Source organism: Vespula pensylvanica, chromosome 11 (assembly GCF_014466175.1).
Source record: "Vespula pensylvanica isolate Volc-1 chromosome 11, ASM1446617v1, whole genome shotgun sequence".
NCBI lineage: Eukaryota > Metazoa > Arthropoda > Insecta > Hymenoptera > Vespidae > Vespula > Vespula pensylvanica.
This window is the reverse complement of record NC_057695.1, coordinates 6476974-6492907: the sequence shown is the minus strand read 5'-3', so window position 1 is coordinate 6492907 and position 15934 is coordinate 6476974. Positions and strand designations below refer to the sequence as shown.

Below are 15934 nucleotides of genomic sequence, written 5' to 3'. Positions count from 1 at the left end.
CTCTCTCTCTTTCTCTGTCTCTTTCTATCTGTCTGCCTCTCTCTCTCTCTCTCTGTTTCTCTCTTTTACTATTGTGCAAATTGGACCAATCTCGTTTTAAGTAAACGTATTCATCTAAAGATTAATTAATTAGTAAGTTTCTACGATGGAAAGCAAAGTACTGCAATCGAGAAATTTGTTGGCTTTGTCTGATTCCAACAAGCTGAGTGAAATTTATCTATGCGTTTATATACATAGGAATCTATGTATATGTAGAAATCTATTATGTATGTAGAATTAACAAAATGCATACCAGTTGCTTAAATTCTACCAACAGAATGTTTCTCTTATTGCTGAATATAAACGATTTACTGTTTACCTAATATCATAAATATTTGAAGAATTAAATATATGAAGTAGTCGCGAAATTAAATATATAAATGTATATAATACGTAAAGTTTAATTAAATTTTAACATTTTAACGAATGTTTGTTTTATTGTTGAATATAAATTATATACTATATATCTAATACTATAAATATATATAAATTAAATAGAAAAATTGTAGAACGTGTACCGAATGTATTAAAAAAGAAAATGAGAATCTACTATCTGTTAAACTTTGATAAATATATAATTAACATTATACCAAAGACTTTCTTTATAATAATTATTGTTTATAATAATTATTGTTTCCACGACGTACGAATATTATCGCGAATATATTATTCAATGTTTTACGTTCGTTGAAATAGTACTTTGTTTATACTGAATACATATTTTGTTATATCATTATTGAAAATAAATTAATTTGTGCCTAGAAAAAAAACAGTTAAATGTGTGAATAAGAAGGAGAATAAAAAATATCTAAAGAAATCTAATAAAAAATATCTCAAATGATTTTAGCAATCCTTCCCTATATACGTGTACGTTTATTTAGATTTTTCTATGTAGACATGATAAATCTTGTGAGATCAAGAGATCCTTATGTCAATTAAGAGATACGAAAGAAAATCTTTTAAAAGTCGTCAATCATTAAATTAAATTTTAAAGTTGAAAATTAAAAAAAAAATAAATAAATAAAAAAAGACGATAAGCTCCTTTTATTTATATAAAATTTGCTAGTAAATCATATTTGTAATAACACATATATATCTACGTAAGAAGATATGAATAATCTTTAGTCATAAATATAACTATGTAATGCATAAAAATTAAGTGACAAAAAAGTATTATGTTTATTACACGTTATTATACATAGAAGGAAAGTAAAAACTCTAATTATAATTATATTAATTATTATTTTGATATCGCGCTGTTTCTTTTATTAAAAAAAAAAAAAACATCTGTCTATTAAAAAAATAAAAAAATAAATAAATAAATAAATAAGAAGAATACAAATAATAAAAAGAAAGAAAATAACATCGAAGCAATACTTATCGTACAATACATTACATCTTTTACATCTTTCACAGTCGCAAAAAAGATAATGAAATTTCTGGATAAAACAAAAGAGAAAAAAAAACAGAATTATTTTCACGTTAATATTATTAGAAAAGATACAATAGGTGTCGTATTTAACGTTCAATAATATCGTTTGATCGATCGTGCAAGATAATTTGATCGTCACTTCCGGATAATTGTATTATAGTCAAAGTAGGTATCAAGTGGCAGGAAACGAAATTAATTCAAAGCTTTCGGTACGGGTTCGCAACAAATAATTGGAGTACAGGTCCGGTGTTCGATGCTATAAACGATTATTATCGACTCTTTTCTCTCTCTCTCTCTCTCTCTCTCTCTCTCTCTGTCTGTCTTTCTCTCTGTCTCTCTCTTTCACTCTCGTAAAAACTAAAATTAATCACTTTCCGCGCGTGCCGAGTAGCCAAAAGGGAGAAAAGTTTAAATTCGTTCGATGCCACTCTTCGACAGTTGTTCCTTTCTATGTTTGCATGTTTTTTTCTTTTTTTTTTAATTTGATTTTACAATCATTTTTCTCGTCTAGACGAACGTATACGTATTATTTTCTTTTTTTTTTTGTTTACAAAATAGCGAATAAGAAAAATCGTAAATTTATAAATAATGAATACAGTAAAAATAATATATATATATATATATATATATATATATATATATATATATATATAGTAATAAAGAGTATTGATGATCGATCGAATTAAAATGAATTTGTATGTATTGATGTATGTAATTAAAATTAATTTAATTACACACATCATTTAATGTTAATTATTATTTCAAACTTAATGTTAACAATTATTTAATAAAATAAAAATAATTAAAATTAATTTTTCGAAAAAAGAAATGAAAAGAGAAAAAGAAAAATTTAGTTCACAAATATTTGTTAACGATCTTATTAATCTAATTTAAAGTAAGGAAATTTTTTATTTCGAAAAATGATGGACTATTCAAGAAGTGAATTAATGATGAATTAAAAGAGATAATTATAAGTTGTTCTGTTGATATCTATCGCCATTTGCAAAGTCATAAAATATAAACGAGAAGTACCATTATATCTTTAAAAATATTTTCATCGATTTAAAACCAAATAGGAAAGAACAGTTTAAAAAAAAAAAAAAAAAAAGAAAGAAAGAAAAGAAAAAAAAAACCAGAACGCAACGTTCGAATCAAACGTTTTCGCTCTGAAAACAGAAAATTCCACATTTGGATAGGAGGATATAATCAAGTATCACTATCGGAAGGGATCAAAGGATTTCACGGTGTGTGTGGTTAAGATAAAATGACAGCGGGAGGAAAGAGAAGAAAATAATCTGAAGTTTCCCCGGAAATATTTATCTCGTGAAATTTCGAAGCCGCTCTTTCCCATCCCTCCTCAAAAAAAAAAAAAAAAAAAAAGAAAAAAAAAAAAGAATTAAAGAATTAAAAAACAAAATTATCTGTTTTAACAAGAAACAGAAAAAAAGAAACAATTAAAAGGAAACGAAGAAGAAGAGAAAGAAATTTCATTTCCTTTTCCTTCTTCTTCTACTTTTTTTTTGTCTCTTAATTTCTTTCTAAATAACGTTATAACATTAAAATAATCAAAACCAATTCGTTATTCGTGTCTACTAAATTATTTAAATATCAAAGAAATATAGAGGAATCGTTCGAAATGATTTCTCGTTTTCGTAAATGAGAAAATGACAAGATTTTTATTTGTTTTTATCTTTTCATCTTTTTCTTAATACCTCTCGATAACGTTAAATTATTTCATGAACAATTCGGATCCATTCAATTAGCCAAATATCATATAAATAGAAAGCATTCTTTCGAGATCATTTCTCGTCTTTGTAAATGAGGAAAGAGTAAACTATTTTTTCGTTTTTATCCTTTTTCTTTTTAGTTTGGAACTTCTTGACGACAACGGCAATTCGTGCAACGAATTCAAAAAGAAGCAGAAGAAGAGGAAGAAGAAAAAAAAAGAAAAAAAGAGAAAGAAAAAAAGAAGAAAAGAGAGAGAGAGAGAGAGAGAAAGAGAAAGAGAGAAAGAGAAAGAAAAAGTGTGTCTAAGCTCACAGTCGTCTTCGTTACCGATCGTGAAACCTGCCGGAGGGGTAAACACGACCGCTTTTACGACCTACTCACGAGATTGCTTTCGAACCTAAACATCTCCATTTCTCACTCCTTCTCTTTCTATCCTTCTTTCTATCTTTCCGCTTCTCTTCGCCAACAGCTGCAGCCACGAACGCTTTATGACGTTTACACAAGCCTCCCAAGATTTTTCGAGACGGAGAGACATGTTCCGTGTGCGTCGATGGAGAACATCTAACTTTTTTGGAAAAAGCGAAGAAGTAGTGGATCTATATCTATCGAGGGGCGGAGTCTTATCTGTTTCCTGTCTAACCGACAAAATTTGAGCTACGTTTAATCGAGGAAAGAAAGGAAAAAAAAAAAAGAGAAAAAGAAAAAAAAAGAAAGGACAGAGACAAATAATGCTAAAACGAAAAAAATTGAGAGGAGGACAATGAAGCTGGATAATTGGAAAGGAAAGAGATAATAGATTTTTCTTTTTGTAGTTGAAAGTGAAAAAAGAATATGGCGACTAGGTTGCGTTGACGTCGAGAATGGAAACTATAGATGGAACTGAAAATGAAGGGTTAGGAAGGTGAAAACGAAAAGTAAAGTAAAATTAGAAAGGGAAGAGATTATAAGGGCAAAAGTGAAGAAAGAGAGATTTTTAAAATTGTGAAGAAGAATCGAGGCTAAGTGTAAAGAAGAAAATAATATTAAAAGTGAAGGGAATGATGGTAATGAAAAATTGGAGAGGAAAAAAAAATAATATCAAAATTAAAAGATGAAAGAATAATACCAGGTATCCGAAAGAGTTATTGATATTATAAATAATGAAGATAATATTAAAAACAAAGAGAAAAGAATGTAGTTGAAAATAAATAAAAAAAAAAAAAAAAAAAAAGAAAAGGATAATACGTAAAACGAATGAAAGAATAATGTTAAAAACTGAACAAAAAAAATATTAATAATAATAACGAACAAACAAACAAAAATAAGATCGAACATAAAAGCGAATATCTATAAAATGTTAGAAAAATCAAATGTAAAAGAAACGATTTCAAAAGTTTGTTATTCATCGAGTGAATATTTTTTCAAACCTTTTTCATCGAGATTTTGAATAAATGATTATAATAAAGCAAAATAAAATGTCAATACGTATACACGTAATTCTGACGATTAATTATTTATAATGATCACAAATATTCACACGCTCATATCGAACATACACTTTACAAAATATGTATCATTAATTAATAAAAAAAATACCGATCAAATAAATATACCAATGATTTCACAACTAACGAAGAGAACAAAAAGAGAGAAAGAGAAAGAGAAAGAGAGAAAGAGAGAAAGAGAGAGAGAGAGAGAAATAAAATGAAAATAAAAAAGAAAAAAGAAAAAAAAATAACATCGATAAAATCATAATGATATGAAACCCGATACCTATCGATACCGCATCTAAACGAAATAAATAAATAAATAAATAAATAAGTAAAAAAGGAAGAAAGTAAAAGGAAATACGAGACGACACGACAAAATAAAACGAATCAAACGAACGATGTAAGAAAAATGAAAGACTATTTTCTCGAAGGAAAAGCTAGAGAGACACTCGAGTTTCGTCCCTTCGCATCTTTGACGTCGATTACTATTCACGGAGTGCACCCCAACCTCTCTCTCTCTCTCTCTCTCTCTGTCTGTCTCTCTTGCACTCTATTTTTCTCTATCGAAGAAAAAGAAGGAAAAAAGGAGGGAAAAGAAAGAAAGAAATAAAGGAAAGAAGGAAGGAAGGAAGGAAGGAAGGAAGGAAGTCGAAGTTCATGGGAAAGAAACTTGGCTCGTTATATCTCGAAAAATCCTTCTCTTTCTTTTCTACTGTCTCTCTTTCTCTCTTTTTCTCTTTATCTTGTTCTCTTTCTTTCTCTTTCTCTTTCTCTTTTCCTTCTTTTCTTCGATGAATGCACACGTGGCTCTCGACTAACGACTATCTCATTAAAATAAAATAAAAAGTACAAAAGATGAAGAAGAAGAAAAAGAAGAAGAAGAAGAGGAAGAAGAAGGAAAGAAGAAGAAGAAGAGAAGAAGGAGAAGAAGGAAGAAGGAAGAGAGAGTAAAAGATAAGAAATATGATAACTACCGAAAGATCTTCCAACGAACCATAAAAGATGATTCGCCATAGAATTCTACAGGGAATGACATACGTAAGAAATAGAGATATAGAGAGAGAAAGAGAAAGAAGAAGAGAGAGATAAAGAAAGAGAGAAAACTCGTGGGAATTTCGGGAAGCAACTACCGAGAATATTTAATCAGTTGGCTTTTCTCTTCTCGAAGAACATCCCCCCATGGAAAGAACCAAGTCGTAGTACGATGTACGTACATCGAAACTTTCTAAATGAGCTGGACTATATATATATATATGATTCATATCCAGTTCATATATATATATATAATAAACGTGTAGAATTGTATATAGAAGCAGACTCGATTAAATACCTTTCCTCAATTTGATGTTATTACAAAAAATAAAAAGACAGAGTAAGAGTGTGTGTGTGTGTGTGTGTGTGTATATATATATGAGAAAGAGGGAGAAACATAGATAGTCTCTTTTCAAGACTATCCTTGACAGAAGTGACGTCTTTTCTCTCGTAAGATACTTTTTTTTAAGAAACTCTCTCTCTCTCTCTCTCTTTCTCTCTCAAACACACACACACACACAGATATATGATATTTACCATCGCGACATTCTCCATATTTCTTTTTTATTTTTTTATATTTTTACGTTTTCTTTTTTTTTTTTTTTAACAACCCTTCACCAGCTATCTCTTCATTCTTTCTTTTTTATTCGGAAGAAGATGTGAAAAGATATATCTCGGTTGAAAAAAGGAAGGTATCACGTATTTAAAGGATTAATGACCACACCGTACTACCGCACCTGCTGAGCCCAACGAGGTAGGGTGCCGTTCAAGATCTCGTTTTGACTCGTGGTCAATGAGGTCAATGAGCTGAGGATGCTGAGAAAAAAGAGAACGAAATGGATGTTAAACTCTTCAGGAAGAAACTCGTAAAATCCAACGTTTAGAATAACGTTAACGTATAACGAAAATGTATTTAGAAGAAAAGAAAGAGAAAGAGAAAGAAAAAAAGAGATAGTAAAAAAAAAAAAAAAAAAGAAAAGAAAAGAAAAGAAAAGGAAGAAAACAAGATTTCTTTTTTTCTAATTAAAGAACAGAGAGAAAGAGAGAAAGAGAGAAAGTAAGAAAGTGAGGTGGGAAAAAAAGGATAAAAATAGTAAATTAAAGAGTGAGAGAAAGACAGAAAAAGAGAGAGAAAGAGAGAGATTTCAGAGTTCCTGTAAATTTTGTCTTTCATGCACGAATATTTTCTTTTTCTCTCGCTTTCTTTCTCTCCTCCTTCACCTCCTCCTCCCCCCCCCTCTCTCTCTCTCTCTTCGCCTCGTCAACTATAAATTGTGTTCAGAGTGCCGCTTTCCAGACGCTACGAACATCAGCGCGTGAATTTCACGCTTCCGCTGATGTTTTTCACGAGAGATTCTGAATGCGAATCCTGAGAGGTGTCCCTTCTTTCTTTCTCAGCGCGTCGTCGAGCTCTCAGGGCTAAGGCAAGGGCCTTCTTCCTCTCTTTCTCTCTCTCTCTCTCTCTCTCTTTCTTCTCTGAAGAAGGTACAAACGCAGCTGAGAATCAGGATATCTTGGTACACCAAGAAAGAGAAAGAGAAAGAGAAAGAGAGAGAAAGAGAGAGAGAGAGAGAGAGAGAGAGAGAGAGAGAGAGAGAGAGAGAGAGAGAGAGAGCTTTGTAGGCACAGCCACTCGCAGGGACCAAACTCCTGTCTCGTGAACGCGAATAAAGACGAAAGGCGACGAGAAAAAAGCTCGAGAGAAAAAACTCGAGACGACGGATTAGGTGTGCATGCGATGCACTTCTCCCTCCATGTCTCTCTCTCTCTCTCTCTCTCTCTCTGTCTCTTTCTCTTTTTCGTTCTCTCTCATTCTATGTCTCTCTCTCTCTCTCTCTCTCTCTCTTTCTCTAACTTTCTGTTTTTCTCTCTCTCTGACTCTCAATTTCTTTCTCTCTGATTCTCTCTTTCTCTCTCTTCATCTTCGAGACGAGTCTCGAGCCAACACCGTAATGATTTTCACCGAGGGTGAGAAAATCTCTGCCTGAGTAGGAAATGCAAGGGCAAACATTTTCGACTATTCTTCTAAAACTCTCTTTCTCTCTCTCTCTCTCTCTGTCTGTCTGTCTTTTTCTCTTTTTCTCTCTATCTCTTTCTTGATAATCACGTAATTTTATATATTTGTATATTTGGCAATTAAGATTACTTAGAATAATTAGTTTATATTTTATTCTTTCGCGTTCATTCAGTCGATGTATATGTATATTTTTATATGTTGTTTATATGTTATTATATATTTATATGTTATTATGTTAATTATATATTTATATTGTATATATCTGGGTATAGATATATTAATTCTTTATTTTTCTTTATTTTATAATTACTATATTTTGTAATATACATTTGTATATACATACTTTTTACTTCACATATATATATATATATATATATATATATATATAAATATGGATAATATTAATATGAAGTTAACATAAAGCTAAAATAAAATATATATGTAAGCGCATGTATTAATAATAAGAAAAAATATATCTATTTATATATGCATTTACATTTATAAAAAAGAACCAAAGACGATATATCAAAAATATATACATATATAAATTATCCCATTTCAAGATAATCGCTTAAATATCTCCATCAATTTTAAATACCTACACTAAATATTTTTTATTTAATTTGAATATCAAACGAAAAATATTCCGCAAAAAAAAAAAGAAATAAAAAGAAAAGAAGAAAATAATGACAATAACATAATAACACGAAGGATATTAAATCTAACGATAATATGAATTATAAGATTCTCAAACTATATCATTCGTATTAATTAATATATACGTGATACAATTTACAAACGTTTATCGTATATAATTAAAATGAATATTTTTCATAGTTCAAATATACATATTTATCTTTATCATACCCTGAATTTGTTTTTTCCATTTCTCTCGAAAAATATCAAGCACTTAAACCAACTTAAAATTCGTCCTTCCGTGATTCACTGAATAACACTGATGACACTGAAAAGAACGTACGATAGGCGACAAGAGCGAAAAGAAAAAAAGAAAGAGAGAGAGGTAGAGAGAAAGAGAGAGATAGAGAGAGAGAGAGAAAGAAAGTACTCATCATCGTTCTCGTCATGCCCTTCGAAAGCTGAACTCACGCGTTACATAACGAGCAAATGTTCTTTTCAATGGGAGAACTGTGTAGTAGGGTAGAAAAAGAAAAAACAGGAGTAAAAAAAAACCTAAGAAAAAAAGAAAAGAAACAAAAAGGAAAAAACACAGTAAGGAAAAAAAAGAAAGAAAGAAAAGAAGAAAGAAATAAATCAAAATCAGATGTGCGAAATGAATTCAGGGGTAAAGTGAAAAATTTTTGCTTTAGGGTTGCCATAGACATCTTATTGGCTGGTCGATTGACTGGTTCACCGACTGGCATTCAAATTTTTTTTATAAAAGGACGAATTCGTTCTGATAATGAAAAAGGATTTCGATCGAGCACGAATGAGGAATATTCTTTTCTTTTTTATTTTTTTTTCTGTGTAATAAGATGCTCCGATGATTTTCAAAGACTCCCTATATCGTTCGTAATATGTGTGTGTGTGTGTGTGTGTAGGTATATGTAAATATAAAAACAAAAAATGTGTATATATATATATATATATATATATATATATATATCTGAGGGTATATAAAACCAACCAGCAAATGTATTAACAGCGAATCTATTCGAACGTGAGATGCTCGTTGACGATGAAAACATTTTTATTAGCACGTTTTCAGAGCCGACGTATTTCTCCTGGTTTCTTTTTAAAACTGAAATTATTATTAAGTAGGAATAATGGAGTGGGAAATAAAATAAAGTTATAGTAATGATACAGTAATAAAAAGAAAGAAAAGAGGTACGTAGATAATACTATAATGGATATAATTCAACATATTATATATATATATTTTTTTTGTTTTAATTATAAATTGAAAATTTGTTATATTTCTTATTACTTATCATGAAGATTATAATAATGTATGTATTTATATGAATTTATGTATAGATATATTTATCTATCTATATATAGATATAAATTTTATATATTAGAATAGTTATATCTATCTATACATAAATATTAATTACAAATGATTAATTACAATAAAATAAAATATTGTTTATTGATTTATATATAATTTATATTACAATCTATACTACAATCTTCATTTACGTGTTTATACTAGAATAATTATAATACTCCACTAAACATAGTTTATAACATATATACAGAATTGTATGTATATATTTTTTATTATTCTCGATTATATATTAAACATTTTATATAACTTTATATTTAAATACATTGATGACATAGAATTAATATTGACGATTAAATTTGAAAATTAAAAATAAAAAAATATTGTAAAAAAAAAAAAAAAACTATATACGTTACGAACCAACTAACGAATCTAATTTATTATCTCTTGAAAAACTTTTAAAAAATATTGTGGATTGTTTTGTGGGATTCATTCATCATATATACATACATATATACATACATACATATATATATATATATTATATATATTCATATTGTATATAAATTTATAATACGTACGAACACAAACAACAATATAAAAAAAATTAATGAATAACTACAGACGAATACATAAACGAAAGACAGGGTCATAAAGGGCGTTTTCCTATAGTAAAAAAAAAACACACACACACACAAAAAAAAGGAAAAAAAAACATCAACGGAAGGTTGATAGTCTGGCTCTAAATGATATACTAAACGACAGGAACTACCCATCGTCGTTCAAGTGCAGATAGCGATAACACGTCTCTCTCTCTCTCTCTCTTCTTTTGTTGTCTCGAATCCTTAACTGTCCTAAGAGATTATGAAAAAAAATCGAGAAAAAAAAACAAAACAGAAAAAAAGAAAAAAAGAGAAAAAAATAGAGAGAGAGAGAGAGAGAGAGAGAGAGAGAGAGAGAGAAAGAGACAGAAATAAAAAAGAATGGAATCCCTCAATAAAGAAGATTCGATCGGCTATTATCAGATATTCGTCATAGATGGTATTACATTGGAAATGGATAAAACGATTTCGATGTAAATCGCGATTGCGAGCTTGCATGTATGTAAGCCTTTAATACGGGAGGCTCGTATTGAAGGATACGTGGAATTTTTAGGATTAAAGGTGTTCCCCACCTTTTGGCCAGACAAAATTAAACACAAATTCATTATTTCCTTTTGTTCTTTTCTCTTTCTCTCTTTTTTCACGCGTAAAAGTATTAAACAAAAAAGAAAAAAAGAAAAAAAAAAAAAGAGAGACAAAAAGAAAAAAAGAAAAAGCAAACATAAAGAAGAATATATTCGATTCAAAGAATCAAGAAACGAATTTATTATCCAAATCATTCTTCTCTCTCTCTCTCTCTCTCTCTCTCTCTCTCTCTCTCTCTCTCTCTCTCTCTTTCGTTATCATTTAAAAATTATTGCAAGGGAAATAAATTTATTTCGTCGAGGGAATAAATTTGAACGACGTTAAACAAGATCGACAACATTGAAATAAAAGTCGATCGAAATTCTCGGGACACCCTATATAATCTTGTAACACGCGCGTGCCAAAAAGAAAGGCTGGCGAAAGGAAAAGCACGGACGTTTTCGTTCTTTATGCGTAAATAGCCGTATTATGCAGGAGCCGGTCCTTTATTCGCTTTCTTTCGAGTCGTTCTACCATCAGCATCAGCAGCAGCAGCAACAGCACCACCACCATCACCATCACCACCAACACCACCACCATCACCATCACCACCACCATCCACCACCACCAACAGCATCAGCAGTAAAGGGATCAAAGGGCTAATACAATTTTTCTCGTCTCTTTCCTACACTACTACCACTACTACCACCACCATCACTAGCATCATCAAACCACTACCACCATTAACTCTTTCTCGACACTGAGAAGAACATGTACGACCCGAAGGTTTCAAAAACGCTCTCACAGATTGTGACTGAGAAACTCAGAAAAGATAAAGGGAGTCCGTAAGTAACTCCTAATGTATGTATGAATAACATTCGGTGTATAAAATAGCCAAGCACGTTGGTTCTTGGACAAAAGGCAATGCTTTGGTGTTAACCACTGTATAATAAAAAAAAAAGAAAAAAAAAAAAAGGAGAAAGAGGAAGAAGAGGAGAAGGAGGAGGATGATGACGAAACGTAGAAAGAGCGAGAGAGAGAGAAAGAGAGGATGTATGTACCCCTTTTCACGGCAGAAGACGTCTCTCCAAACTTCAAGACCGTCGTTCTCATCCGTAACCCGAGACGTGTAATTAGGACCACCGGACCAGGATGAATAGCCAAGTGAAGTTCGTAGAAGGGAGAAAAAGGGGGACTGAAAAAAGGGGTAACTATGGGCCACCGATACTAAAACGTTTAGAGAAGGGAGGACCTAGGGTAAGACGTTAAGGGCTAAGGGTTGATATGTCTTTTGGATATTACATAGTTTCGATGCTACTACGTAATATATTCTCTCTCTTTCTCTCTTTCTTTCTTTTTTTCTCTTTCTATCTCTCCGTATCTCTCTATCCCTATCTCTCTTTTTAGAATCTTTTCTACGTCCTATCCTCATCTCAATCTCACCATCCATCTCTATCAGCTACCCCTTTTCTGCCAGGTCAACTTGAAGCTTGTGTTTTACAAGCTGACTGTGTACATGTGTGTGTTTATGTGTTTTTGCGTCAGTGTGTGTCTGTGCGTGGTTTTTTATGTTTGTGTGTGTATGTACGTATAGAGTTTTATGTGTATAGCTATCGAACCGGTTTTACGGTTCCCTTTGAAGAGAGAACTCGACCAACGTGGACTACTACAGCATCCTGCACGTTCGAACCTGAGATATCATCGGAAATCGTGCCCTACACCGGCTGCCACTGATAATTGCTACTTCTTGCATTCCGAATATATCGGAAGTTAATATTATTTTAGAACGATCGAAAGAGATATTAGCCCGTTTCGTTTTAATGAACAAACTTTGATATATTTGTTTAAATAATCGATTAAATTAAAATACGAAATTTTTGTTCTTTTTTTTTTTTTTTTTTATTGAGACGATCAAAGGTTAAAAAAAAAATATGTGAATGATGATATGTTGAGAATTTATCCTGTTATACTGTGATTAATAAATAGATCGTTGGATATTATATTATTCGTCGATAATATCGATTATGGATATTTTTTTTTTTGAATAACGATTCAACATAATCGAACAAAAACGTGAAAGATATAATCAAACGGTCATTTATTTATGATTAACTATAAGGCTTGTAATTAATTTTATATTACTCGATAATATCAATCGTGAATCATTTTTCTTTTTTAAATAAACAATCAATAACGATTTAATATAATTGATCGATAACGTGAAAGACGTAATCGAACGATCATTGATTTTTGTTAAATTAAAAGGACTATTGCTAATCTTATATTATTTGATAATATCAATTTTGAATCTTCTTGATAAATAATGAATGACATTTTAATGTAATAGATTAAGGAACTTGAAAGATATAATCAGATTTTATCATTGAATTATTAATCACTCATACGATATTATATCGTTATTGAAAAGACAGCACAATGATTCTATTAGTTTCATTAATTAATTGGAAATATCGATTTGAATATTTTCGCACAAATAATCCAATCGATATTAGAACTGACCATTAATTAAAGATATCGAATATACAATTTAATTATTGCGCTATACGTTATGTATACGAAATTATATATTGTTCTTTATATTCAATCATTGTTAATTCCACAATTAATATCAATTTGGATATTTCACGTGGATAAATAATATATTGAAACGTTACACACATATATGTATGTACACACATACACACTATTTTTAAAGTTATTATATAAAATTATATATTAAATAAAAACATGGAAGATATAGCCAGATGATTATATATTTTAACAAAAAAAAACTATTATTAATATCAATAACATATTACTATTATTATTATTATTATTATTATTATTATTATTATTATTATTATTATTATTATTATTATTCGTTCGTGTATCTAGCAAACGACGTGAAGGGAGCTAGAAAAAAAAAATAAAAGGAAAAAGAAAAAAAGAGAAAAAGGAGAAGTAGAAAGAAGAAAGAAAATCAAGTCGGAAAGGGTTGGAGCCCTTTTCAACCCCCTAAAAAAGTAGACAAGCCGTGTGATAATCTAGCATGGTAGTAAGACCAAGGGAGATAAGAGGCATCGAAAACAAGTTCCCTTTCGATCGTCGATCCCCACTAGTGTGCACACTTTAGTCCGAAAGTTACGCGAAATAGAATACGAAAGGAAGGGGATAGAAAAAGAGAAAGAGAGAGAGAGAGAGAGAGAGAGGGACAGAGAGAGCAATGAGAAAGAGGGAGAGAGAGAGAGAGAGAGAGGAGGAAGCTCTCTAGAATTCTATTACATTTCCTGCTTAGAACTTTTTCGACCAATCTCGTTGAGTAGTTTCAAGTTCTTACATACAATATTTTTAGATAACATTATACAAATTTTATATGTGTGATGTGTGTGTGTATATATATATATATGTGTGTGTGTCTGTGTGTGTATGTGTGTATAGTACGTATTACCTATTTTATAGATCCAATTTTATTTTTAGATAAACTGTTTTTTACATGATTTTGTCTTAATACGAATTAGAAAAGACGTTTGTATTATCTTTTTACACGATTTATTTATTTATTTATTTATTCATTTATTTTTTTTTGTTCTTTGATTAAAATTGCTCTTACGCGAATATACGAAAAATCTTATTACGTGTAAATCATATTATTTTGTTTATTTTCCTGTTTATGAATGAAAGATATGTTATTCCTCTTTTCAGAAATGATAATTTGTCTTTCATAATACATTTTTATGTATGTACATATGCGTATATGCGTTCTTATAAAATTTTTATGAAATAAAAAATGCAAGCACGTGAAGATGAGATTTTAACGTGACTTTTCATACGATTTGTTGTATTATTTTTGCTGATTTATATATATATATATTTTTTTTTAAGATCTATAACCAATCTTGTTCTTTTCTATAGATACAATAAATATATTCATTTTTTTCACGTATTCTTCAGAAAGATTTACGTATTATCGTATGAGAAACAAAATTATTAATATACGTATATTAATAATAAAATTCATACATACTATATGCAGTTTAAATATTTCAAACTATATACATATATACATACATACATACATACATACATACATATATATATATATAAATAATTAGAAACATAAATTATCGAATAATATTAACATTGTAAATATACCTACACGCATATTACATGTTCGCTTATGTTATGAGAAAGAAATAATTAAAAAAATTTTATTTATCATAAATATATTTCGAAATACTTCAACGATTTCAAAAATTTCAATATGTCTACCTTTTATATGTACTACAAAATAAAAGGCGCGAGTCCTGCTCGTTATTTATAGGGCACTTAGTAATAGTGTCTCGAGAGGGAGCTTCCATCTTGTTCCAAGCTTTCCTTAAAAAGCCCTTTCCCGATCGATTTTCAAGAAAGACATTGAACTCTCTCAAAGATTCTTATCATTGAATACCACCAAAGATGTGAAAGAAAAAGAAGAAGAAGAAGAAGAAGAAGAACATAGAAAAGAAAGATGAAAGAAACCAAAAAGAAGAAGATACCATCTTCATACAGATATAATATAAACGATCGTAAAATAATTTACGAGAACAAAATATTCGATAGTTCAAAGTTAAAATGTTATTAAAATGAAAGAAAAATATCAGTTTATGGCCAGATATAAATAAACAAAAATTCTTTTCAAATTACACACATACATACATACATCCATCCATCCATCCATACATACATACATACATACATACATACATACATACATACATACATACATACATACATACATACGTACGTACGTACGTACGTACGTATATAAATACTTTTTATATATACATACGTACATAGTTTTATATATATATATATATATAAACGTACTTATATATACATATATATAAAAGAAAAAAAAAAAAAAACAAGAAAAAGAAATATATAAAGATGGCGGACGTGCGTGAGTTCTCGAAGCAATTACGCAGCCGGGCCGACGTGTTCGGAGGTTCCGAAATATTTCGGCGTTTCGGGTCGTCTCGAAAGGGCTGAACGAACGAGAATGAGATAGATAGATAGAAAGAGAGAGAGAGAGAGAGAGAGAGAGAG

The 15934-nt window shown here is 30.0% G+C and overlaps 1 protein-coding gene across 1 annotated transcript in view; it reads right to left on the bottom strand.

Annotated features, from left to right (window-relative positions):
* The window catches only part of LOC122632883 (tyrosine-protein kinase-like otk), a 70652-nt gene that overhangs the window by 53554 nt on the left and 1164 nt on the right, over positions 1-15934 (bottom strand). The gene's annotated exons all lie outside the window — the stretch shown is intronic.